Genomic DNA, 26,593 nt, shown 5'->3' with positions numbered 1-26,593 from the left:
AGTTCCCTAGTGCGGAAGCATACCATACAGAAAGTAACACTCAGATATGCTTTAGCCTTCATAAAAAAACTGGAGTAATGCTTCAATTCAGAGCTTATAACATCACAGACACAACTGAAGCAAATAAAACGGCATCACCCTTGACAAATATCCTCAACTATTGCATAATATGGACAAAGTCTTCTAAGGATCAGTAGGAAATAAAAATTAATCTCTGCTATGGCTATCAGTTTAAAATAGACAATATCCACTTCATTGTCTATTTCAAAATAGATGATCCATATGCTGAGAAAAGCTTGTATTTTCTTTTGCACCATGTCCCCTTTAGACCAAAGTGGGATGGGGAGTATTCTGAAGCAGAGTTAATTACTTTAATGATCAAGACATCATTAAGTTCCAAGAAATGCCCATATTATCCAAGGCTCCCAAAGGGATGAACACCTAGGTTTAAAGGGTAAACAGGAGGCTAATTACAGTTAGGTTGGAGCAGCCGGTTTTTCTCATTTGGCAGTTCAGAACATATTGAGAAAAGAAATAAGCAAGGTTCTCTCTGATTGGACATTTTGTGTTTGGCAGTCTTAGAACAGAGAGTAGAACAAAAACAGTCTCACTGTATGTGTTATCAAAGAGTAAAGAAGGGAAAGGGATTGTAGGTTGGACAGGAGCCATTACTGCTGTTTCAGTGTTGCCAACAACGACCACACCATTTCAAAAAGTTGGAGATGCAAGTCTCTGGGGATTCTGTGCAATCGGGACTGTCATGAGAGAGTGCTCATAGAAGTGATTCTTGCTGCTGGCAACATGTTTGGATGGAATATCACTTGAGGGCTGAAATGATTGAGTGGAAGCGAGAAATCTTATAGAGCAGAAGCCGAGTTGGAAAGGCTGTGAGATTGCATGTGGTCGACCATTTGTTTGGGATGTAATGACAGTGTTTGTAACTATGTGAGCCATATCTTTGTTGTGTTGTTTATTCAAAGCAAAAAATTTACCTTCTTATTTGTAATACTGTACACCTGCTAACTTAGTGCTTGAATTATTTTGAATCCAGTTGGTCTGTTATAAAAGTTATGAAAGTTATAAAAAGTGAAACCTTGTCCGTCTGTTTTCTTTTTATTCGCTCATAAAAGTAAGATACTGCAGATGCTGGAAAACAGAACATTAAGACAGAAATCCTGAAAAATATTTACAATGCAGGCAGCATCTATGAAGAGAAACAGAACTAACCTTTCAACATTTCAGATTTCAGGCTGCCTGACCTGCTATGTACTTCCAGCACTATTCCAGCAGTATTTTCAGTTCACGTTCTATTTGACTATTTAGCATTTTTTACATCATACCCCTGAAACTATTTAACATTTTAGGCAGTGGTCGTCATTATAATGACTTGAGACATGAACTTTGTTGCAGTTTGACCTGACGAGCATTTCCAGCTTTTTGTTTTAATCTCATTGGTTGACTTATTGGCTATATAATTGGTAATAGTGACATACTTTGAAATGAATTCCTTTCCTGTTTATAACATTCACCAAAATTGTATAAGGTGACTACTTTCTTGAAAGCAATTTAATTTGGGAGACTGAAGCATAGATATTAGTTGTTGATTAAACATTAAAATGAGCAGAAAGCTCATAGCAAATGCTGTGTAACCTTACAATGATGTCACAGAGTTATTTAAATTGCACAGTATAGATTGAAGATGGGAGTTGGATAGAACTTCAGAGTGTAGCAAGAAGTACATGTAGATAACAGTCTCTTAATGTAACAATGAGTTCAGAACCTGTGGCATCATCTGACATAGTCTGAAGGAATGCCTAACTGAATGAGGAAAAAGGAGATGGATGTGTTAATTGGGTGTGAACTGACTGAATATATATGGGGAGCCAGTAATCAGTGGGGTGAAAGTTTTGTGGAGTGTGGTTAACTGAAATAAAACTGTGGACTTGAATTCTGTTTAAATACAGTTATCTTCTTGTGTATAACAACTTGGTATATTTTAGATTACCATGCATGCTTATATGTAGTGTTAACATGCATTAAATAGAATTCTACAGATGACTAACCTTGGATACAGATCTTGACTTTGCCTTCTCCCTCCCTCTTGAAAACAAACTCTCAGGTGTGGCCCTAAAACGACATGATAAAAGAATGAAGTCAAAATTTGTTCCCAGAGTTCTATCAATTTTATTTGAGAACCATCAGTTAGGCTAGCCTTCCAAGTAAATACAAATTCTGAAGTTGAAAAAGTCCTGTTTTCTTCTAGTCACTTGTGGGACGGTGTTGCTGGCCGGCCAGCATTTTTTGCCCATCCCTGTTGCCCTTGAGAAGGAGGGCTGTGAGCTGCCTTCTTGAACTGCTGCAGACCATCTGCTGTACGTAGACCCACAATGCCCTTGGGAAGGGAGTTCCAGGATTTTGACCTGGTAACAGTGAGGGAATATTTCCAAGTCAGAATGGTTAGTGGTTTGGTGGGGGACTGCTAGGTGGTGGTGTTCCCAAGAATCTGCTGCCCTTGTCCATTTGGATCAAAGTGGTTATGGGTTTGGAAGGTATTGTCTAAGGATCTTTGGTGAATTTCTGCTATGTATCTTGTAGATACTACACACTGCTGCTATGGAGCGTCAGTGGTGGGGTAGTGGATGTTCTGGAAATATGGTAGCAAACAAGTCAGCTACTTTGTCTTGGATAGTGTCAAGCTTCTGGAATGTTGTTGGAGCTGCACCAAGCCAGGCAAGTGGGGATTATTCCTTCACACTCCTAGTTTATGCCTTGTCAATGGTGGACAGACTTTGGGGAGTCAGGAGATGAGTTATTCGTTGCAGTATTCCTAGCCTCTGACCTGCTCTTGTAGCCACTTTGTTTACGTGGTGATACCAGTTGAGTTTCTGGTCAGTGATAACCCCAGTATGTTGAAAGTGGAAGATTCAGTGATGGTACCACCATTGAATGTCAAGGAGCAGTGGTTAGATTGTCTCTTATTGGAGGTGGTCATAGCCTGCCATTTGTGTGGCACCAATGTTATTTGCCACTTGTCAGCACAAGCCTGGATATTCTCCAGATCTTGTTGCATTTAACATGGACTGGCTTCAGTATCTGAAGAGTTGCAAATGGTGCAGAACATTGTACAATCACTGGCAAATATCCCAGTTCTGACCTTAGGAAGGAGGGAAGTTGATGAAGCTACTGAAAATGGTTGGGCTTAGGAGACTACCCCGTGGAACTCCTGCAGAGATGCCCTAGAGCTATTGATGACTGACCTCCAACAACCTTCTTCCTTTGAGCCAGGTATGATTCCAATCAACAGAGAGTTTGCCCCATGATTTCCATTTTTAAATCGAGAAAAACCCTTACATCACTTCAGAAGTCATGTATGCATTCATCTTCTCATCAAGACAGAAACACAGGAGAGCTATAGTTTGCATCAAATAAAAAAGATCTTTCAGTGATAATGCCAAAGCAAATTAAATTAAAATCATGCAGGTTTAGACAAAAACAAATAAGGACATTTGATACAATCATTTTACAGTAGAAATGCAATTGAAATAACTTTGCCAGATGAACTAAATTGGAAGAAGCTATAGAGTTAAATTGCAAATAAAATCTCATTGAAAGGCACAACAGGCTTGAGGGGCTAAAATTGCCTACAATAGTTTCCTCTTGGAAACTTGAATAACTAGTCAAACAATGCGCTGAACTTATAACCTAAGAAAATGAAGTTCCAACTAGAAAAGTGTAATTTTTCAACAGTATTGCAAAGAAGATGATGGAGGACTTAGAATTATTTGATTAAGGGCTCTCAATTTCCTATTACTAAATAGACACATTAGACATTGCTATTAAGAGAGACATTTTGCAGAAGTTTTTTATCTTGTAGTCATTGGTACATGCAAGAACGCCAAATTTCAAACTATCTCAACAATTTGTACTGCAGGAGAAAAGGTTACTGACTAGTGACAAGCGAACTCTTATATGTTAAGGCATTGGCATGGAGAAACTAATGAGGAACTATTGGCTCCCCAAGCTCCCAAGTAATTCACGTTTGCATATTCCATTGCTTATAAAAAATGGAACCCTGCATGTGAATATACGTCACTTCTAGCAAGCATAAATGATTTGTTACAAGCTTGACAAATTACCTTTGTTAGCATAGATATTAGCATACTTGGCACTGTTAGGCAAGTGATGTCCAAATCTCAAATCACATTGAATATACATTTTGTTTTTGGTTTTGCAGGCACAGGCTGGCTGGGTATAGTGGGTTCTCTGCCTATTAAGAAGTCATAGAGTCACACAGCATGGAAACAGACAGGTCAGACCAATTCGACTCCACTGACCAGAAATCCCAATCTGACCTAGTCTCATTTGCCAGCATTTGGCACATATCCCTGAAAATCCATCCTACTCATACCCATCCAGATGCCTTTTAAATGTTGTAATTGTACCCACCTCCACCACTTCCTCTGTCAGCTCATTCCTGTTCGGCTTTGTCTGCTAAGTATAGTCTCTCAGTTCTGATGTCAGCCTCATGGATTTTTTTCATCCTCACTAAAACCTCAATAACTTTTCTATAATATGGAGGCCAGAAGTGTACATTATACCAAGGACTGTTTAACCAAGATTCAACACAAGTTTTACAGAGTGAAGATAATCATGATCAAACAGAAAATAAAGTTGAATGAGAGAAAAGAGGTAGCTCACCTGGGAACAAATGAAGGGAATTTTAGTAGCCATTGAGAAGAAAATGGAACTGAAGATGAAAATTATACAGAGGTAAGAAATCAAAAACAGTAGAGGTGACAAATTAAATAAACTATAAATAAAGGCCATGGAGATGCGAGAAATAAAGTGAAATTGATACTGAAGTTTAAAATACAATAGATCACAGCAATAAAGCCTACAAGCTTGTAGAGATCATTGTCAGTAAATTTTAAGACCAAGACTACAAACCCCATCCATGTGACAATGAGCTTTTATTTAATAGTGTATACAGGGTCTGCATAATCACAAGTAGGAAGCCTCACTTTAAAAGAAAATCAATACTGGAATTAAAAAAGCAGCTTGTCAATAATAACCGAGATCATGTATTGATTGAAGAACATGTAGAATGTCGTAGTAGTGCTAATAAAGCATTTCTTGGATTAGCCTGGGTATTATGACCAGAGGCTCAGCTGTTTTTATAGTGCATCTCATTAAAGGTGACTGGGACACACTAATTTTGCAACAATTAGAATTATTGCACAGAAGACAGTTCTTCCTTCCTTGGAAATGGTATTCTGCAACAGAGTATCACTGATTGTTAGGGCAGCCTTCAAACTATATAATACTGAAGACATGTTGAAATTTTCGAAGAAAATTGCATCACTGTTTATTTATTTCCTCTCCAAACTTTTCCAGTACTTTTCTCTTTTGAAGATAATGATTTATGTTGGAATAGTTTCCTAGCTGTTGGGATTGCCCTGACACTTGCCCAGCTGGACATTCATCAAGTGAGCCAGAACAGCACATATGTACGTGAGCCATTTCAGTGTGGACGGAATGCTTGCTCTCAATCCCACTAGCAGTTAAGTACAAGACCATGGCTAACACCTCTTTGTAGTCCAAGTATGACAACCAGTCCATCACCAACAGAGATTAATTTACTTAGCACAAAGCAGAGCCTGACTTAACGACAGATTCTCCTTGTTTTATGGTTCAGTGCCATCCTGCACATTCATTTACTGGGTACTCAAGCAACCATTGGCTATTTGTGAAAACTGCATCAATATGAAATCCAAATAACAACAACTTGTTGACAAAATAAAAATTACTAGGCCTAATTATTTAAGGCCACTTGCCACATGATTATTACTCAGCCATAATGAGCATGGTAATATAAAATATATGTTAATGCTGATCAGCCAACATGGGATTTGCTTCTGCTGATTGAAACTTAGTTTTCCAAGCTATCCAGTCTTCCTGCAAACCACGAAAATTAATGCAGACAAAAAAAATCTTCCAGTTACCACAACAGTACTGTTTGGAATGCAAATTTCAATATTCGGAGATTTTTAATAGTCAAATTAGGTCTTTAGGTGTCTGTGTCACGAAAAGATAGTCCACAATAAATATCCTGACAATAACCTCCCTGTAGTAATGTTATAACCTTGCAAAACAAAGACCAAGCATGTATACACCCCCAAAATAGGCACCATAAAAGAATTAATCTTGCCCATTGAAAAGATTCAAATATAACCCAACAGTGGAGGGAAGGATCCTGGCCTCAAAGCTTACAGCATTATTACACCAACATTGAATAAAGGTAGATCTTAAGTGCTCCAGCTTTGTACAATGCTTTCTTTCCATACAGTTTCTTAGATGCAGAGGAGAAGAAAAAATTGATTGAGTGATTGTGGTGAGAAGCAGGATAGCGGCAGGTGGTGATGGGTGGGGAAGCAGGAAGGAATCAGAGAGCTTGATGTGTTAAGAAACTTTTTTCATTTTCCACAGATGTTAGTTCCTTAAAATATTGTAACCTTGAGTAATTCCTGCAGAATGGAATAGATTGCAACCATCCATTCAAATTAAGGTAAATACTTGATGAATTCCAGGATATGGACATGCAAAAATCTATATGGTCCCCTCAAAGTAAACAGCTGAGCAGGTTGATTTCTTGATCAAAGGCTTCTTTCACAGAGGCACCCATTCTTCTTCTGGAACTTCAGACAGCAGCACTCTGTCAAAACATTGGAACACTTTATGACAAGAGAAGATGGAGATATTGTCAGGCAGTGGGAATGCCTCAAAGTCCAATTTGGTCAAAACCCTGCTGCCTTTCCTAACATCACAACACAAGCTTCATCAAAAGTACATTAATGGAACAGTTTATTGTGCTGCAGGAATAAAGGAGTTGAAGAAACGACCATTTCCATAAATTCATTAGCATGGCTAGTTACATGTAAGTGCTTTAATCTTTCAGTGGTTTTACAATTTCAGACATTAAAAGCACTTCAAGCCAAGAAGACATTCCTACTATCTCTGAAACAATTGTTTTATCCAGGCTGTTTATATGTCTCCTCTTAACCAAGTTAGAAACTTAATGACAGGTATCTAACAATTGCCTGTTGACGCTCTAAATCATTTTGAAAACATCCCAGAGAATCCATGAAGATTATAATATGGGATTATTTCACAACTATAAAAAAAATGCCATTATTGCCCCCTCTCCAAAAAAAACCTAAAAAAGATGCAGATTGGATTGCAGATGGATTTACAGCTTGCATTTGTGGCCTGAGGGTAAATGTAAACTCATGTTAACGCTGACATTGGCAGAGGTAATACCGATTTTAGACACTAAATTGTTAATGCTGCCAAGGGAAAAATTCAACTGCCAAGAATTAAGCTTAAAGCCAAAAATCCTGGGACTGAGAGTCAAGTTAACAGAAGCTCCTACCCAAGTATAATTATTCAGATTGCAATCACATCATGATACACATCCTGAATTGTGCAGGTTTACACCACAGTGGGATTATAAGGAAAAGGGAGTGAAAAAAGAGGCCAGCAGTACTGAAATGGTTTCCTGCAGAGAGGACAAATTAATCTATGCTCTGTAGTGCTAGTCTAACAATTTTTGCTAAAGTCAGGAATTTAGTTGTGAGGTATGACTCAGTCAGAAGAAATTTCTCTTTCCTCTTTCCAATTAATATTTGTTTACCACTATAGCATTACTTAGACTCCTTTTGTGGTACAAGCTTGATTAACACGTATTCTTTTCCTTTTACCTCTGCATTTATTCAATTCAAAAACGTGGACTACTGCTTCATTTACTTGACTTTCCAAAGCTTTTATAATACATTAAAACATTAAGAAATCATACATAATCATTTCAAACCTTGCTCAGATTCTCATTATACAAAATTAGTCCTGTGGCCCCAAAAGGATTAAGCAGCCAGTTGCTGCCTTAGCAACAATCAATGATAAAATGACAGATCAGCAACGCAAGTGGAATCTGCACCTGGCATTACAAGCAGCACGATCCACATCATAATCACCAATCATTATAAAGTTATCACTCAGTATAGTTAGGATATGAGTTTCAGTTATCACCTGCCTCACATATCTTCATTCAAGTTATAAAGTGGCCCCTTTAAACTGCAAGCCTTCAAAACTTATGCCTATAAATAATCAGGAACTTATGAGAATGAAAATATTATTTTAGAATAAAATACATCCTCAACGTGCATCATAAGATTCACAAATCCTTTGCTAAGTCTCCAAGGATGTCAGCCTATAATATTCCCACACAGAATGGTGCCCCTGAAAGCTCTCTGTACGGGCATTCTCTGGAACTATTAATTGTTGCAGCAATTATCAAATATGCTGAAAACTTGCAAACTATCACCAACTATCCACTGGAGATACTTTGAAGCAATGGCAAAGAATGAAGTATGATATAAAGTTAAATACAGCAGATGTCCAAAGAGACTTAGGGGTTCAACTGCATAGATCTTTAAAAGGCAACGAGCCGGAAATAATCAAGAAAACCAATGGAATGCTGGCTTTTATATCTAGATGGCAAGAGTATAAGGATACAGTTTTGCTGCAGTTATGCAAACCCGAGTTAGATCCCACTTGGGAGTACCGATAGGAGATCAGGAAGGATGTACTGGCCCTGGAGTGGCTTCAGAGGAGGTTCATGAGAATGGTCCCAGGAATGGAAAGCTTAACATATGAGGAATGTTTGAGGACTCTGGGACTATACTCATTGGAGTTTTGAAGGATGAGGGGGGGATCTAATTGAAACTTTCAGAATACTGAATGGCCTGGACAAAGTGGATGTTGGGAAGATGCTTCCATTGGCAGGAGAATCTAGGACCCGAGGGCACAGCCCAGTAAAGGAAAGACCTTTAAGAACGGAGATAAGGAGAAACTTCTTCAGCCAGAGAGTGGTGAATCTATGGAGAAGGCTGTGGAGGCCAGGTCATTGAATACATTTAAGACTGACATAGATAGGATCTTGATTATCAAGGGTTACGAGAAGAAAGCAGGGGAATGGGGTTGAGGAACTTATCTGCCATGATTGAATGGTGGAGCAGACTCGATGGTCTGAATGGCCTAATTTCTGCTCCTACGTCTTATGGTCTTATCCGGTGACCACACATTGGGAGGATGTATTGGCCTTGGAGGAAGTACAACATAGGTTTACAAGAATAATACCTGAGCTTGAGGGGTTAAGATATGAGCACAGATTTTACAATCTAGGCCTGTTTTCTCTAGAATTTAGAAGGTTAAGACATGATCTGATCAAAACTTCAGCATAAAGACAGGGTAGATAAAGATACACTATTTGCACCGCTTGGAGATTCTAGAACTAGGTGGCACAATCTAAAAATTAGGGCCAGACTGTTCAGAAGACACGTTAGGAAGAATTTCTAAACACAAAGGGTGGTACATATTTGGAACGCTAATCCACATATGGCAGCTGATGCTAGATTAACTGTTCATTTTAAATCTAAGATAGATAAAAATTTTGTTAAACAGAAGGTATTAAGGATACAGGCCAAAGACAGGTATATGGAGTTGGGCCAAAGATTTCAGCTATGATCTCACTGAGTGACAATAGGCATGAGGGGCTGAATGGCCTACTCCTGCTCTGATGTTCCTAAAGTGAAGCAATTAAATATTTTTAAAATACTGAATATAAACTCAGGAGGAACAACAGAATACCATGTTCTGCATAAATTATTGGAGATGGTTATGCGAGGAATATGCATATAGACAAACATTGAAAAGAAAATTTTAACCACGACTTTCAACATTCTTCAAAGAAAATTATGGAAACTTGACAACAAGTTAACTGTGTTGTATCAGATGTAACATGCAAAATGGTTACCAATTTCATACAAAAACTTCAGATTTGTGCCACAATTAAAAGCTTTTGGTGTAAAGTACAACTGACTTCCCTCCTTGCAGCAGGTGGATTATAAAATTTTAAGGATGAAGAATACAGTACATAAAATCACTTCAAAACTGCACACGTTCCAAAATGATCAAGAGCAAATATGTTTCTCTACCTTCAGACCTTTACAAAGTCTTTTCCTTCTGAAATGAGGTGTGTAATACCATAGCAATATGACATGGTTGCAGAAACAAATACACAAGACTGGAATAAAGGAAGAGCCAAAGACGTGTCAATAGTAATTTCTGGCTGGCAAGTCTGAATTTGTCACATGGGTGAAATCTGATAGTCTCCAATAGAGCCATTAACTGCAATCTTAAACATTATAATTGAAATAATGTGATTGAATAGTCAAAGTTACATATCAAAGGATAATATATTCCACTATTTTTTTCTAACTCTGAACTCCTGTCAGCTCCTCTCCCTATTACTATTTCAGGCTACAACACATTCTACCCTAGGCATCTTCAGCTGTGACCAACATAATACGTGTCACCATCTTTCCCAGACTAGCAACTTGAACTGTCTCAATCCCTTTCTCCAACAAATAGAACACGCAATTTCTTGACTGTGATGTACAACCCCGGCTTGTCTTCGCGGACATTTGACATTTAGTACTTGGAGGTGGTAACTTCCAAGATGCTCAGTTTTAGGGGTCACAGTTTCAAGATTGTCAGCAAGAGAGCGAGGACTGAGATGAGGAGGAACTTCTTGACTTAAATGGTTGTTAGAATTTGGAATGAGCTGCCTGGGAGGGTGGTGAAGATTGATTTCATAGGAGGTTTCAAAAGAGAGCTCGATATATATTTGAAAGTGATGAATTTAGAGGTCTATGGAGATAGGGCAATAGAATGGGTCCAGCTGGGTAGCTCTTTCAGGAGCTGATACTGACACAACGAACCAAATAGCCTCCTTTTCTACTGTAAAATGCTATGATTCTAAGTTAAACCAATACTCCATTTGTCCTCTCAGGTAGACGTACAAGACTCTATAGTACAATTATTTGAAGAATAGTAGATGATTTCTCAGTGTTTAATAGAATACTTATCCATCAACAAAAGTACTAAAAAAGTATCTGGCCTACATTACAATGGTGACAATTTTTCAAAAGTATTTGGCTATAAAATGATTTCAGACATCATCAAAATATGGGATTTAATAAAATACAAGCTCTCTCTCATTCCACTCACATCCACTCTTTTCTGCATGCTATAGTTGTGGGAACATGCGCTTTTAACTTTCCGTATGCTTTTCAATACAATCAGCACAGATTCAAACACGATCTTCCTTCTCACCCCATATCGACAACAGTGGGTTATCTCAAGGGTCCAATCATGGCACCTTTCTTTTCTTCACTGTCATGCCCATCAGACCAGTTGTCTGAAGAGGCCTAGCAATTTCCATATTTATGATGACAATATCCAGCTTCATCTTTGCACTGTCAATCTTGACTCCTCATGTGCCTCAGTGTTATCACATAGACATTTGAAATCAACTTGTAGCTAAGCCATAGCTTCCCCCTAAATCTAACACTAACTTGCTTCTTCAGTCTAAAGCATTTGTGCACAATCCGAGTTCTATTTGGATCTGGAACTAGCTTCAAACTCCAAATTCAATTGATCGTTTGAATTACTTAGTTTCACCATCACATGTGTGTTATTTCAGGTCTCGACTTTTCCAAAAAACCTCTTCACCACTCTTCCAAATTCCAACTTACACAAACTCCAACTCATTCAAATGCCACTGTCCATATCTTGTCTGTACTAAATTGTTCACAAATGTCTTCACCAACCTCTAATGACTTTCTCTTCCCCAATACATACAATTCAAAGTTGTTGTTCTTGTCTTGAAATCAAGATGACTTATTCCAGATGCAGGTTAAGTCACTTGTCAAAATCTATTGTCCAGATGCACAGGTCTAATGTATTTATAGGTGACGGAATGTTGAACGGATGTTTGGACTACACTCGACAATAGTCAGTGCCTTCCATTATGAGGAAACTATGATTTTTTAGTTAATACACGCAGATATACAGTCTATCAGCATGTTGGTCAATGTCAATAAAACTGTCTCTGTTCTTCTCTGAAGTGGTCAAAACCCTCACTGCTGACCTCCCCAATGGACAAAAGTGCGACTTTTAAGGAACTCTCACCGCCAGTGTTGAGAAGGACCCCAAGCATTAAGTACAGCACATTTTGATGGGAGTGTACAACTTCAAATACCTTCACAATGAAACATAACTTTGAAATGAAAAATAGAAGGCGTTACCCTCTTAAAGCTTAGTGTGGCTGACTCAAGGCACCTTCCAAAGGCTACATTAGGACTGAAAGTCGTGTACAGCTGCAATCCAACCTTTTTCCTGCTATTGTGGGACACGTTGAACCTGGAGAAACACTGAGCAGAATAGGAAAAGGTTCCGGTTCATTGTGAGCGAGGCCAATCTTGGATCGGAAACTAGGAATGAAGTGAACCGGCCGCCAGGAGCTAAGTCACAGCAACACGGCCAAGGCCGTCCGCCTCCGGGCAAACCGGGATCTGCCAAGAAACCCGCTTTTTGGCAGCCAACTTGCAGACATTAATCAAAAATCAGCACCAATAAATTATGGCTGCTTTTCATGTCATTTTTGAGCCGACAACCGACCATTCATTCTCCCACCTTGTTGGCTAGCGGACCGATCCACATCCCCCGGAGGGATGTCAGTGCATCACCCTCCATGAACTCCCCTTGCCATCCAAGCACAAACGCCCCCTTTCTCAAAGTGTGGTACAGCCCGACACGTGACTACGCTGGCCGTCGAGTTGTTGTTGTCGTTTCTTAGCAACAGAAAACATGGCGGACGGGCAGGTAGATTATTTGCATTGTCCAGCCATAATACTTTCCACATTTAAATATCAATCATGTCATTGTTATTCAACAGAAAGCGAAATGGGAAAACTCAACGTAAGTTTGGTTTAGATATAGTAGGAACTGCCGATGCTGGACTCTGAGATAACAAGGTGTGGAGCTGGATGAACACAGCATGGTTTATATTTCCATTCAATGATTGGCCGCTTTTACAGCGTCCAGCAACAACTTGCATCCATACAAAGAACTGCGGATGCTGGAAATCTGAAACAAAAACAGAAATTGCTGGAGAAACTTAACAGGTCTGACAGCATCATCGGAGAAAAAGCAGAATTAACGTTTCGGATCTAATGACCCTTAAAGAGTATCCTTAAGGAATCTGACCCCATTACCAAGGGCATTTTTCCCTCCCCACCCTTATCTGCCATCCGGAGGGACCACTCTCTCCGTGACTCCCTCGTCTGCTCCACACTCCCTGCGAGTCCCACCACCCCTGGCACTTTTCCCTGCAACCGTAGGAAGTGCTACACCTGCCCCTACACCTCCCTGCTCACCCCCATCCCAGACCCCAAGAAAACCTTCCACATTAAACAGATGTTCACCTGCACATCTGCTAATGTGGTATACTGTATCTGCTGTTCCCGTTGTGGTCTCCTTTACATCAGGGAAATCAAGCGGAGGCTTGGAGACAGCTTTGTGGAACACCTACGCTCGGTTTGCGACAAACGACTGCACCTCCCAGTCACGAACCACTTCAACTCTCCCTCCCACTCCTTGGACGACATGTCCATCCTGGGCCTCCTGCAGTGCCACAATGATGCCACTCGAAGGTAGCAGGAACAGCACCTCATATTTCGCTTGGGAACCCTGCAGCCCAGTGGTATCAATGTGGACTTCACAAGCTTCAAAATCTCCCCTCCCCCGACCACATCCCAAAACCAGCCCTGCTCGTCCCGCCTCCCTGACCTGTCTGTCCTTTCTCCCACCTATCCGCTCCTCCCACTTCGACCCCCACCCCCACCTCCACCTCCTACCTACCAGCCATATCCCTGCCTCCTTGACCTGTCCGTCTTCCCTTAACTGACCTACTCTCATCCTAACTCCCCACCTACACTCACCTTTACTGGCTCCATCCCCGCCTCCTCGACCTGTCCGTCTCCTCTCCATCTATCTGCTCCTTTATCCATCTTCCATCCGCCTCCCCCTCTCTCTCTATTTATTTCAGAATCCCGTTCCCCTCCCCCATTTCTGAAGAAGGGTCCAGACCCGAAACGTCAGCTTTCCTGCTCCTCTGATGCTGCTTGGCCTGCTGTGTTCATCCAGCTCTACACCTTGTTATCTCAGATTCTCCAGCATTGGCAGTTCCTACTATCTCTATTCCTTAAGGTATCTTTGTTGTTGTTTCAAACTTGCATTTCATGGAATTCCTACCGTGTGGAAACAGGCCATTCAGCCCAACAAGTCCACCCAGACTCATCCCCCACATTTCCAATGGCTACGCCACCTAAATTACACACGCCTGGACACTGTGGGCAATTTAGCAGGGCCAATCTACCTAGCCTGCACATCTTTGGACTGTGGGAGGAAACTGGAGCACCCAAAGGAAATGCAAACAGACACGAGAAGAATGTGCAAACTCCACACTTACGGTCCCCAAAGGTGGAATTGAACCCAGGTCCCTGGCACTGTGAGGTAGCAGTGCTAACCACTGAGCCACCATGCAGCCCAGACCAGTATGTCTCAATGATGCTTCACAAGGATGATTGCAATATGATATACAGCACAGAAGAGGGAATATTATCTAGATAGATTTTTCTGAACCAGTGTAACTAACAGCAGGTTTGGTTGAGGCCTGTTTTGATTGAGATCTGTTTGCTTGCCCTGCCCTGACAGTGAAAGGTAATACCAAACCACCACTGGGTAAATAAACATGATGTGCAGGCGTCGCTGTTGGACTTGGGTAGACAAGGACAGAAGTCACACAACACCAGGTTATAGGCCAACAGGTTTATTTGAAATCACAAGATTTCGGAGTGCTGCTCCTCCATCAGGTGATACAGAAGCAGCACTCAGAAAGCTTGTGATTCCAAATTAACTTGTTGGATTATAACCTGGTGTCATGTGACTTCTGACCAGGTAAATAAATGATCAAGCGAAGTTCAAATGAAGCATTTTGGTAGAAAGAATAGAGGGCGTAGACTATTTTCTAGATGGGGAAAGGCTTCAGAAATCAAGCACAAAGGGATTTAGAACTCCTAGTTCAGCACCAATAGCAAGTTCTATATTCTCATTGTCCTCTGAGTAAACAAGTTTCTTTTGGGTTTCATAGTAACTATCTTATTATTGCAGGCTTCTACTTTTGCTGTTCCCCAGAAAAAGGAAATATTCTCCGGTGTTATGATCCTAGGTGATGGTAATACTGGACAAGATAGTTCCCAGAGTGAAACTTGACTTAACAGACCATAAATTTTATTTTTCCTTTTTGTTTCTCATAGTGGTCAGTTACTGAATTCACTAGAGTCTGACAATGCCCTTTTAATAAAACAACATGGAAAATTATTGTATGCAAAAGAAAACACAAACTATGTAACACAGTAGAAAATATTTAAAATTACCTTATTGCAGATTTCAGAAAGAAAGATTCAATCCTTTTTACCACCACAATAACTTCAAAGACATGCAAACCTCAGTGATGTCTGTCCCATGCGAAAAATCCTTGTTCATTTGGTCCATCTTTAATTCACTTCTTTTTGGCAAATTTCTGCATTCACTTGATGCCAATTAATGTCTTTTCCTGAGACCCTTAAATAGGCTGCTAAATCAGCTCACTTACTACCAGACATGAGTTCCCTAAACTCATGACCTCAACAATCTCCTTCTTGCTTTTGGAGTTTTCTTCTAAGCAACTCAGGATACTTTTCACAGCCATGACTGCTAATAACAGTACCTCTGCTGTTAAGGATCTCTTCTCTTTGACTGAACTAGTTTCTGTCTAAATGAACCTGCTGCTATCTCTCTCTCTTGCTTGCTGTCTTTCTGGGTTGTAAACCTGAAGTCAACAAGCACCTTAGCAATTATCTGCGCAGGTAGCTTGGTAGACATTTAGGTAAAATCACATTATTTCATGCAAACACTCTCTTTAGCTAACTGTTCAAAAATGACTTTCTGACTTTTTTTAAAAACAATTCGGATCTTAACAGAATAGAAAATTAAAATCTACGTTTCCTTCACTTTGATAGTAACAAAGTTACTATAGTCTTACCAAACTATATGGGCTACTTTGTGATTAGAGAGGATGACTGGTGGTGGGTTTAACTTGCAAATCTCTCAGATGAGGTGAGAAATTGAGAAGCAGAATACTTCATGGCAACTTCAGTCAGTGTAGGAATTGAACCTGCACTGTTGGCATCAGAAACCAGCTGTCCAGCCAACTTAATCCATTAATTTGATTGTTGATTTATGTTTTAATAGCACACTGTCCTGAATCTAATTAGCTGAATTGGAATGATTTTTAAGTACTTTCAGCTCACAGCTTCCATTTAGTTGAAGTCCATGCCTCAAAGTACAACCACCTCTTCATCCTCAGGTACAGCTGTTAGGACATTGGTTATGCCCCTATTGGAACACTGCATGTAATTCTGGTCTCCCTGCTGTAGGAAGGATGTTGTGAAACTTGAAAGGATTCAGAAAAGATTTACAAGGATTTTGCCAGGATTAGAGGGTTTGAGCTGTAGGGACAGGCTGGATAGACTAGGGCTATTTTCCCTGGAGCATCGGAAGCTAAGGGGTGACCTTGTTGAGCTTCATAAAATTATGAGGGGCATGGATACAATAAATAGACAAGGTCTTTTGCCCGGGGTGGGGGAGTCAACTACTAGAGGGCATAGGTTTATTGTGAGAGGGGAAAGATTTAAAAGGGATCTAAGGGGCAACTTTTTCATGCAGAAGTTAGTGTGTGTATGGAATGAGCAGTTGGGGAAGTGATGGAGATTGGTACAATTACAACATTAAAGAGGCATCTGGGTGGGTATACGAATAGGAAGGCTTTAGAGGGATATGAGCCAAATACTGGCAAATGGAACTAGATTTAGTTAGGATGTCTGGTCAGCATGGACCAAAGGGTCTGTTTCCGTGCTGTATATCTCTATGACTGTATGACAAATTTAGTACATTGTGGGGCCTGGCATTTAGAAATACAAAATCATGAATTGAGGGAGAAAAAGATTATCCAAAACTCTCAAAATTGACAAGGTAACTTCAGCCTCCAGAGGTGAATTGCTGATCATGAAGTGACTTGGGGTTTGACATGGAGAAGTCAACATTATAACTGGTTCTACCATTTTAGCAGTATACTCACATTCAAAGAATGAGGAAGGATCTGAAAAATAATTTTCTTCCTCATTCATTCATGTTGCATGTAGAAACTAACTATACTCAAGCAGTACAATAATGGAACTGGATAAAAGACAATGATGGACATAAAAGATTTCAAACATTTGTTGTCTTGAACAAATGAATATAATCAGTTATTTATAAAAGCAACATACACCCATTTATTCTGGCAGATAAAATGTGTTAGATTTTGTTTTGCCTAATTGTCAGTTTTGTTGAGTAATTTTGGAGGGTTTCTTGCTGCAAGGCCCATCAAAATCTCTTGCTATATCTTACTAAGAACCTATCCTGTTCCTATGATATTCCTCTTGCATGATTCTAGCCCCATCTTACAATTTGCTTTTCCTATAACAACTCACCATTGCCGGGCTATTCAGAAATTGACTGTCAGCCCTGCGCTGACACCATCTCTTAAAAGCTGAATCAGAGATAGTAGGAACTGCAGATGCTGGAGAATCCGAGACAACAAGGTGCAGGGCTGGATGAACACAGCAGGCCAAGCAGCATCATAGGAGCAGAAAGGCTGACGTTTCGGGACTAGACCATTCATCAGAAATGAGGGAGGGGAAGGGGGTTCTGAACTAAATAGGGAGAGAGTGGGAGGCGGATAGAAGATGGATAGAGGAGAGGATAGGTGTCCTCCCACCTATCCCCTCCTCCCACCTCAAGCCGCACCCCCATCTCCTACCTACTAACCTCATCCCGCCCCCTTGACCTGTCCGTCCTCCCTGGACTGACCTATCCCCTCCCTAACTCTCCGCCTACACTCACCTTTACTGGCTCCATCCCCGCCTCTTCGACCTGTTTGTTTCCTCTCCACCTATCCTCTCCTCTATCCATCTTCTATCCGCCTCCCACTCTCTCCCTATTTATTTCAGAACCCCTTTCCCCTCCCCCTTTTCTGATGAAGGGTCTAGGCCCGAAACGTCAGCCTTTCTGCTCCTATGATGCTGCTTGGCCTGCTGTGTTCATCCAGCCCTGCACCTTGTTATCTCTTAAAAGCTGTTATGCACCCAGATATGCACCTTAGGCTAGAGCTGCCCTGCATGGATCCTAACCTTAGCAAAGGGAAGTTTGGTGCTCTGTTTTGTGGGTGGGGATGTCGAGGTATTGCTGTATGGGTAGGTTCAGAAACGGGCTGTCAATTTAACCCCAAGCCCAAAAGTGGAGGTCAGGATGCCAGATCATGCCAGACTCATCCAAGGTCGCCATCCTGACACTGCAGTCTCAGCCACCTGGAGGAATGCATAGTGATGAAGGAAGAAGGTCAATGACCTTTACTCTGCCACTGTAAGTGCCACCATCTTCTCTCCAATATCTCACATTCATTCTATCTCTGCTGCTGTACAACCAAGATTCATGCTTTACCTCTTTCACCAATGCTGCAACATCTTCCCTTGCTCTCTGACACCCACCTCAAACCCTCCCACCATTAAACCTGCATGCCCTCTGCGTTGCCTATTCGCTCATTCAGGACACCTCCCACCTGCACCAAAATTAACAGCTGTGCCACTCACTTTCACTCTCTTAATGCTGCTACCTTTTTATTCCAGGAGTAAAAACAGCCCAATAGAGGTTGAAAGATTCAAAATTGATAGTGGGCTGCCCAATATTCAGCTCCGCACCCCACAGGAGGAGAGGATCCTGACTCTGACCATCTCCTCCAATGTCCCCAGGTAGGATTAGAGTACATGAGTTCTTTTACAGCAAGCAAACAGGCCAGAATAGCTGCCTGGTTCAGTTCATGAACTGGATGCATGTCCCTGAGTGCAAAGAGTTCTTGCTGCAGCATTACAATGATAAGTGATGTTTCGCTTCAAGGAGCAGCATTGAAGTGCGAAAGCACACTGTAAGTAGATTGGTGATGTCTCAATGCAACATGTGAACACTCTATCGTGCCCTGCATCTGAAGGAAGTCAGCAATATTGCCAAAGCTCACTGCCTGGGTTACAACACTGTCCTTGTCACAAAGAAACAAGATGAAATGGTGTGATTTGTCACAAATTGTATCAGTAACAACCTTGCTATATTTTTGAGTTGAGGATTGATAGCTCCCCGAAAAAAAAACCATTACATAAAATTTTAGCACAGGTGTTACCTTGACAGCCACTGGGACACAATGGCCATTCACTCCTTCATGTCATAGGTCTCAATCCAGCAGCTGGCATACTTGTGGGACAACCTCAGCCTGTAGCAACACTACACCTCACTCATCTGGAGGAAATGGCAACAAAGACCAAAGACTCTGTCTTCCAGTTTTCGGTTACATTACTGTAGAGATAATAAAAGAGATACAGTCTCTTGCAGTCTGGAGACCTTCTGCCTTATATTGTTCACACACAAGCTGTCAAACTGCCAAGGAGCCATTCAGAGAGTGGTTGTCATGCTGATGAATCCTGTCCTCCACAACAGGTCCTGATTGCTCAAATCCAACCAGTAACCTATCCCTGGGTAAAACTAGGTCTGCAACCAAAACCAGTATGTCGTAGCATCTCAACTATCTACTCCCATTACATGAGCAAAGCAACGGCATAAATACAACTCACAATGAGTTTCAGTTACTAAAAGGGCAACAACTCCTTCCACATTCCTTGTTTAAAACAGCCCTTTTTCCACTTTGGTCCACAATACAAAACAAATAAAACTAAAAAGATGTGATCTTTACATGCCTCCAGAGTTAGATGGGACGTAATCTCAAAAATGCCTTTTATCACAAGGTATGACACATACACACAAGATATAAGACTTGCATTCATTCATTCTTCTTTCCTTTTATACAATCTAGCATTTTTTCAGCATTCCTTAAACTTTACACTTATGCCATAATTTTGTGCTCGGGACCATGCATCTGTAATTACATTGTCTTTTCCAGCAATGTGAATAATCTTCATATTGAATTGTTAAAATTGCCTAAGAAGTCTCACATTTCAAGTTTTAAACTTTTTGATGATCAATGTAGCTTTATGTTTCCTCAAGCTGCCACTGTAACTCAAAATGAACTGATGTGGACATTTCATCACGGAGTAACTGGTCTAACCTGTATTTCTCCTAAACACAAATGTTGTACTAGACTTTTGATTGTGTCTTTCTTCTTAGTTTTAGCAGGCAATTTCACTCCCTGTTTATGTGCCAATGCAAGTAACCTGGCTTTTGTAATTTCTTTCAAGTTCGTCAGGAACAACTCTGCCATCTGCAGAAGTCTCCAGTAGGTTCCAGTGCCATTACACTTTTTGTAATATGGAATCCGACATTTCTTTGAATTCACTATCCTTATTTATATTGCACTTTTTTTTGTTGCTTCTGTTTCAAGATAATCCTGCGAGAAGAGTGAACATGCAGCCCTAAGACACACCCAGCTTAAATACATGAGATGGATGCATGTCCCAGTATGCAAAGTGTCTTGGTGACGGCATTGCAATGCAAGGTGCCAGTGTGCTTCAAAGTGCAGCATTGAACTGCAGAACCATCCTGTAAGTGGACTGAAGATATGCCATGATGACACAGTGAAGCTAATGCAAATAGGATACCAATATTCATGGAGGGTGGTGCATTAAGTCGCTGCCCATGGAGTGTGCCCTGACATGTTGATGCCTCGTGTGCAGAATGGATGCCAAGAGGAGCAAGTGGCAAGCTGGAATCACCAGGTAACTGTTCCAACTGCAGATTAATGAGGTGAGATTATCCTTCCTTGGGTTCTAGACATTCTGTCGGAGACTCATAGAGCCTACATTATCTGGTGAATTTAACATGACTGCAAATGGATATTTCACACCCCGCACAGAATGTCCACTTCTTGATAGAGCCTGGCTGGCAATGGCTCTTTCCTTTGCCTCTGCCTCAATGGCTGAGATCTGCTCCCAGATGCAGCCCAACAGTATATCGTTCTTTCATACCCAACGCAGCTTGGCTGCAAATGCATCTCCTGCCCTCAATTCCAGCGGTCCACTTGTCAATGCAAGTGGCTCGTTCACCCTGCAAATGTGAGGGACCGAGACTGTGAGTGACTGACTGTGACAGATAATGTGAGTGAGTGAGGCTGACTGACCATGAGAGAGGGAGAGTTTGACTAAGTGAATATGTGTGATAGAATGAGAGAGCAAACATGAGAGTTTGATTAAGTGAGTGTCATATGAGCATAACTCTATGATCGAGCATAATTCCATGAGCAAACATGAGAGTTTGATTAAGTGAGTGTCATATGAGCATAAATCTATGATCCAGCATAATTCCATGTTGATGCTAGGACCAGGAAACCGAACATGTGGATATTCTTGCAAAGGAAACAAATTAACTTAAAATTAATGCCAAACAAACAGCTAATATTTTAAATTTATAAACCAAACATTCCTTTGTGGACAGAAAGGCCTCTATGACATTAATAGCTCATAGTTCTCAGTGTCCACATATAATAATGCAAAATATTTTCCTTCAGCTGCTGTCAGGTTTTCCAGGTCTGTCTGCATGCTCTCAATACTGCCGTGGCTTCCTCAGCATCCTCCTCATCAGCAATGGCTGTCTCAGAACCTCCATCACACTCTGCTTCTTCCTCATCAGAGGAGACAGGTGGTTGGTTCATCTCCCCTACTTCTAAACTCTCAACCTGTCATTGAGCTAGATTGCGCAGTGCACAGCAAATTAGCACTATTCAAGAAATCTTGTCTAGTAACCACTGGATACTTTTCATGATCAGTTCAGGCAACTGAGCGCATCTTTGGAAAATTAATTGGCTAATCACCAATGGCTGCAGTGGAAGCATGTCTTGCATCAAAATGCTATTTGGCATCAGTCTGCGGGTTTTGCACTGGAATCATTAGCCATACCTTCTTGGGGTATCATTTGTCACCCATGAGCCAAACTTGGAGAAGATGCCAGGGGAGTAAACTTTCAAGGAACCTGGGAGTTTTGTCAAATGTAAACATCATGACTGTTCCCTGGATAGCAGGTGCAAACCTGCAGGAATTGTTGCCTGTACTCCCAGACAAGCTGGACATGAAAGGAGTAAAATCCCTTTGTGTTTGAGAATCTGGCTGAATGATGCCGTAGAGTTCTGAGCACCACAAGCATTCTGTTGATGATCCCTTGCAGTTGAGGGAACTCAGTGGTGTCTGTAACTCCAGTAGCTCGGACATCTTAACTTTCTGGGTCTATGGTAAGCTGGACAAACTGTATTATTTTCCTGTAAAAGGTGGTGAACTTATAAATTCAGTTGTGGGCTGTCACACGTGTCCTCAGTGAAGGTTTCAAAGGAGCTGGTAGTGAGGAAGTTCATTTCTGCTGTGATCTTCAGTGCCATAAGCATAGTCCTTCCCTTACATGCTACATGGCTGCAGGTCTGTCTGCAGGAGCTAACAGATATATGTGATAGCCTCCCAAGACAGACAAAGACACCTCTGACTCTGCCTTTCACTCAAATGCAGGTAGCTGTAACACATACACTGTCTCTCGGTATAATGCTTGTCAGGTTTGAAGACTTTGCTTTGCCCCTTCCTGTGCTACTTCTTCATCCACAGCTGCAGCTTTCAGAGTATCTCTGGCTCTGTTGGTGATAACACAGTGTTGAGGAGCACAGGAGGCCAGGCAGCATCAGAGGAGCAGGAAATTTGACGTTTCGGGTCAGGACGCTTCTTCAGAAATGGGGAGGGGGAAGGGAGCTCAGAAATAAATAGAGAGAAGGGGGCTGGGGCTGGGAAGGTAGGTGGGATGGTGATAGGTGAGTTCTGGAAGGCAGCGGTAGGGATTGGTCAGTGAGGTGGGAGGAGCGGATAGGTGGGAGAGAAGATGGACAGGTTGTGTCAGGTCAAGGAGGCCGGGATGAGAGGGAAGGTTGGTCATGGAATGAGGCCGGGGGTGGGGAGATTTTGAAACTGATAAAATCCACATTTAGGCCATTGGGCTGTAGGCTCCCAAGGTGGAATATGACGTGCTGCTCCTCCAATTTCCAGGTGGCGTCATTGCGACACTGGACGAGGCCGAGAATGGACACGTCGCCCAGGGAGTGGGAGGGGGAGTTGAAAGGTTTGCGACCGGAAGGTGTTGTTGTTTGTCACGAACAGCTCTACAAAGTGGTCTCTGAGCCTCCGCTTGGTCTCACTGATGTAGAGAAGGCCACATCGGGGGCAGTGGATGCAATAGACCACATTGATGGATGTGCGGGTGAACCTCTGTCTGATCTGAAAGGTTTGTTTGGTTCCTTCGATGGAGGTGAGGGGGGCGGTGTAGGGGTAGGTGTGGCACTTCCTCCGGTTGCAGGGAAAGGTGCCTGGGGTGGTGGGGTTAGTGGGGAGTGTGGAGCAGACGAGGGAGTCGTGGAGAGAGTGGTCCCTACAGAAGGCAGATAGGGGTCGGGAGGGAAATATATCTTTGGTTGTGGGGTCGGATACGTCAACACTCTGGCTCCTCTGATGCTGCCTGGCCTGCTCTGCTCCTCCAGCTCCACACTGTGTTATCTCTGACTCCAGCATTGGCAGTTCTTACTATCTCTGGCTCTGTTGGTGTTGTCCATCTCTTCTTTTCCTCCTCCTCCTTTTTAAGCTGAGTAAAACTAATATAGCTGATAAGTTAAACAGGTGAAACATCGAGCATTGATGTACTAATATTTTTATTCACTCATGGGGTGTGGGCATCACTGGCTGACCAGTATTTATTGCCCATTCCTAGTTGCCCTTGAGAAATAGTGGTGAGCTGCCTTTTTAACCGCTGAAGTCCATGTGTTATATGTAGACCTACAATATCATTAGGGAAGAAATTCATAGATTTTGATCCAGCGACAATGAAGGATGGTGATGTATTTCCAAAACAGGATAGTGAGTGACTTTTAGGGAACTTGCAGGTGATGAAATTCTCATGTATCTACCGTCCTTGACCTTCTACATGGAACTGGTCATGGGTTTGGAAGGTGCTGCCTAAGGATATTTGGTGAATTTCTGCAGTGTATCTTGTAGATAGGACACTACTGAACACTAATGGCGGAGGGAATGAACGCTTGTGCATGTTGTGCCAATCAAGCAGGCTGTTTTGTCAAGTATGGTATCAATGAGTATTGTTGGAGCTTGCACCCATCCAGGCAAGTGGAGAGTATTCCATCACACTCTTGACATGTGCCTTCTGGATGTTGAACAGGTTTTGGAGAATCAGGACGTGAATTACTTGCTGCAGTATTCCTGCCTTCTGACCTGCTCTTTTTGAGGCTGTGGTTAATGTTAATCCACAGAATGTTGATAGTGGGGTATTTAGTGATGGTACCACCATTGAATGTCAAAGGATGATGGTTAGATTGCCTCTTATTGGAGATGGTCATGGCTGGCATTTGTGTGCATGAATGTTACTTGCCACTTGTCAGCTCAAGCCTGGATGTTGTCCAGATACTGTTATGTTTGAATGTGGACTGCTGCAGTTTCTGTGGAGTCATGAATGGTGACGAGCATTCTATAATCATTGGTGACCATCTCACTCTGATCTTATGATGGAGGTAAGATCATTGATGAAGCCACTGAAGATGTTTAGGCCAAGGACATTACCCTGAGGAAGTCGTACAGAGATGACTGACTGCCAACAACCACAACCATCTTCCTACTTGCCAGGCATGACTCCAACCTGCAGAGAATTTGCCCCCAATTCCTATTGATTCTAGATTTTCAGGGTTTCTTGTCACCACACATGATCAAATGAAGCCTTGATGTCAAGGGCTATCGCTCTCACGTCACCTCTGGAATTCAGCACTTTTGTCCATGTTTGAACCAATGCTGTATGAGGTCAGGAGCTGGCTGCTCTGGTGGAACCAAACTGAGCATCAGTGTGCAGGTTATTGCTCAGCAGGTGTTATTTGATAGCACTGTTGATTGACATCTTCCATCACTTTACTGATGATCAACACTAGACTGATAGGGTGACAAATTGGGCGAGTTGGATTTGTCCTGCTTTTTGTGTCCAGGACTTACCTGGCCAGTTTTCCACATTGTTGGGTAGATGCCAGTGTTGTAGCTGCACTAGTACAGCTTGGCTAGGGTTGTGGCAAGTTCTGGAGCACAAGTCTTCAGTGCTATTGCTGGAACGTTGCCAGGGCTAATAGTCTTTGTAGTATCTAGTGCCTTGGTATCCCATGGAGTAAATAGAATTGGCTGAAGACTGTCTTCTGTGATGCCACAGACCACTGGAGGAGGCCGAGCTGGATCATCCTCTCAACAGTTCTACCTGGAGATTGTTGTGAATGCTTTTGCCTTGTCTTTTGCATTGATATGTTGCACTCTTCCACTGTTGAGGATGGGGGATATTTGTTGAGCTTCCTCCCCCATGGATGAGTTGTTTAATTGTCCAAACCATTAATGACTAGATGTGGCAGGACTGTAGTGCTAAGATCTGATCCATTGGTATGTGATTGCTTAGCTCTACCTGTCACTTGCTGCTTATGCTGTTTGGCATGCAAGGAGTCCCGTTTGGTAGCTTCACCAGGTTGATGCCTCATTTTTAGGTTTGCCTGGTGCTGCTGCTGGCATACCCTACTGCACTGTCCATTGAAGCAAGGTTGATACTCTGGCTTAATGGTAATGGTTGATTGGGGGATATGCCAGGCCATGAGATTGCAGATTGTGTTGGTATACAATTTTGCTGCTATTGATGGCCCACAGCACCTCATGAATGCCCATATTTGAGTTCACAGAATCATATCATAGAATCTCCAGATATGGAAGCAAGCCATTTGGCTAATTGAATGCTTACTGAACAGCATCCTACCTAGGCCTACCACCCTAACCTATCCCTGTAATCCTGCATTTCCCATGGCAAATCCACCAGCCTTGCTAGATCTCTTTGAAGTCTGTCCATTTAGCATGGTGGTAGTGCCACACAATATGATGGAGGGTTCTGTGAAGGTGGGACTTCATCTCCACAAGGACTATGCAGTGGCACTCTTACCAATACTGTCATGGGCAGATGAATCTGCAGTTGGATGAGGTCAAGTATACTTTTCCCCTTGTTGGTTCCCTCACCATCTTTTGCAGATCCATTCTAGCAGGTATGTTTTTTAGGACCTGACTAGCTCAATCAGTAGTGTTGCTACTGAACCACTTATAGCGTATATTTTGCTTCTTTGCCACCCTCGGTGCTTCCTCCTTCAGCATGGAGGACGACTGATTCATTAGCTGAGGGAGGATGGTACGTGGTAGTTAGCAGGAAGTTCCGTTGCCAGTGTTTAACCTAACATTATGAGACTTGGTGCCATGGTGTCCAGAGCCAATGTTGAAGACTTCCAGGGCGACTCCTTCTGGGCTGTGCCATACACCTCTGATGGATCTGTCCCAGTTGTGGAACAGGACATATCCAGAAATGGTGATGGTAGTGTCTGTGCCATACACTGTAAGGTATGATTCAATGGGTATGTCTGTGTCAGGTTGTTGATTGACTAGTCTATGAGACAACTCTCCCA

At 41.9% G+C, this 26,593-nt stretch overlaps 1 protein-coding gene across 5 annotated transcripts in view; it reads right to left on the bottom strand.

The window, feature by feature from the left end:
• The window catches only part of LOC109931208 (TBC1 domain family member 16-like), a 55,808-nt gene extending 43,206 nt beyond the window's left edge, over positions 1-12,602 (bottom strand). For 3 of the 5 annotated variants that reach the window (XM_048610856.1, XM_048610857.1, XM_048610853.1), the window contains exons 1-2: positions 12,204-12,602; positions 2,064-2,127 (exon numbers count right to left, since the gene is read on the bottom strand). The gene's annotated coding sequence lies outside the window, so the exon portion shown is untranslated. The remainder of the gene's footprint in view (positions 1-2,063; positions 2,128-12,203) is intronic. The other 2 variants (XM_048610854.1, XM_048610855.1) reach the window with 2 other exon arrangements.
• Positions 12,603-26,593: the final 13,991 nt, after the last annotated feature.

Source organism: Rhincodon typus, chromosome 23 (genome assembly GCF_021869965.1).
Source record: "Rhincodon typus isolate 14 chromosome 23, sRhiTyp1.1, whole genome shotgun sequence".
Lineage (NCBI taxonomy): Eukaryota > Metazoa > Chordata > Chondrichthyes > Orectolobiformes > Rhincodontidae > Rhincodon > Rhincodon typus.
The sequence above is the reverse complement of the archived record's forward strand: the minus strand, read 5'-3'. Positions and strand labels throughout refer to the sequence as shown.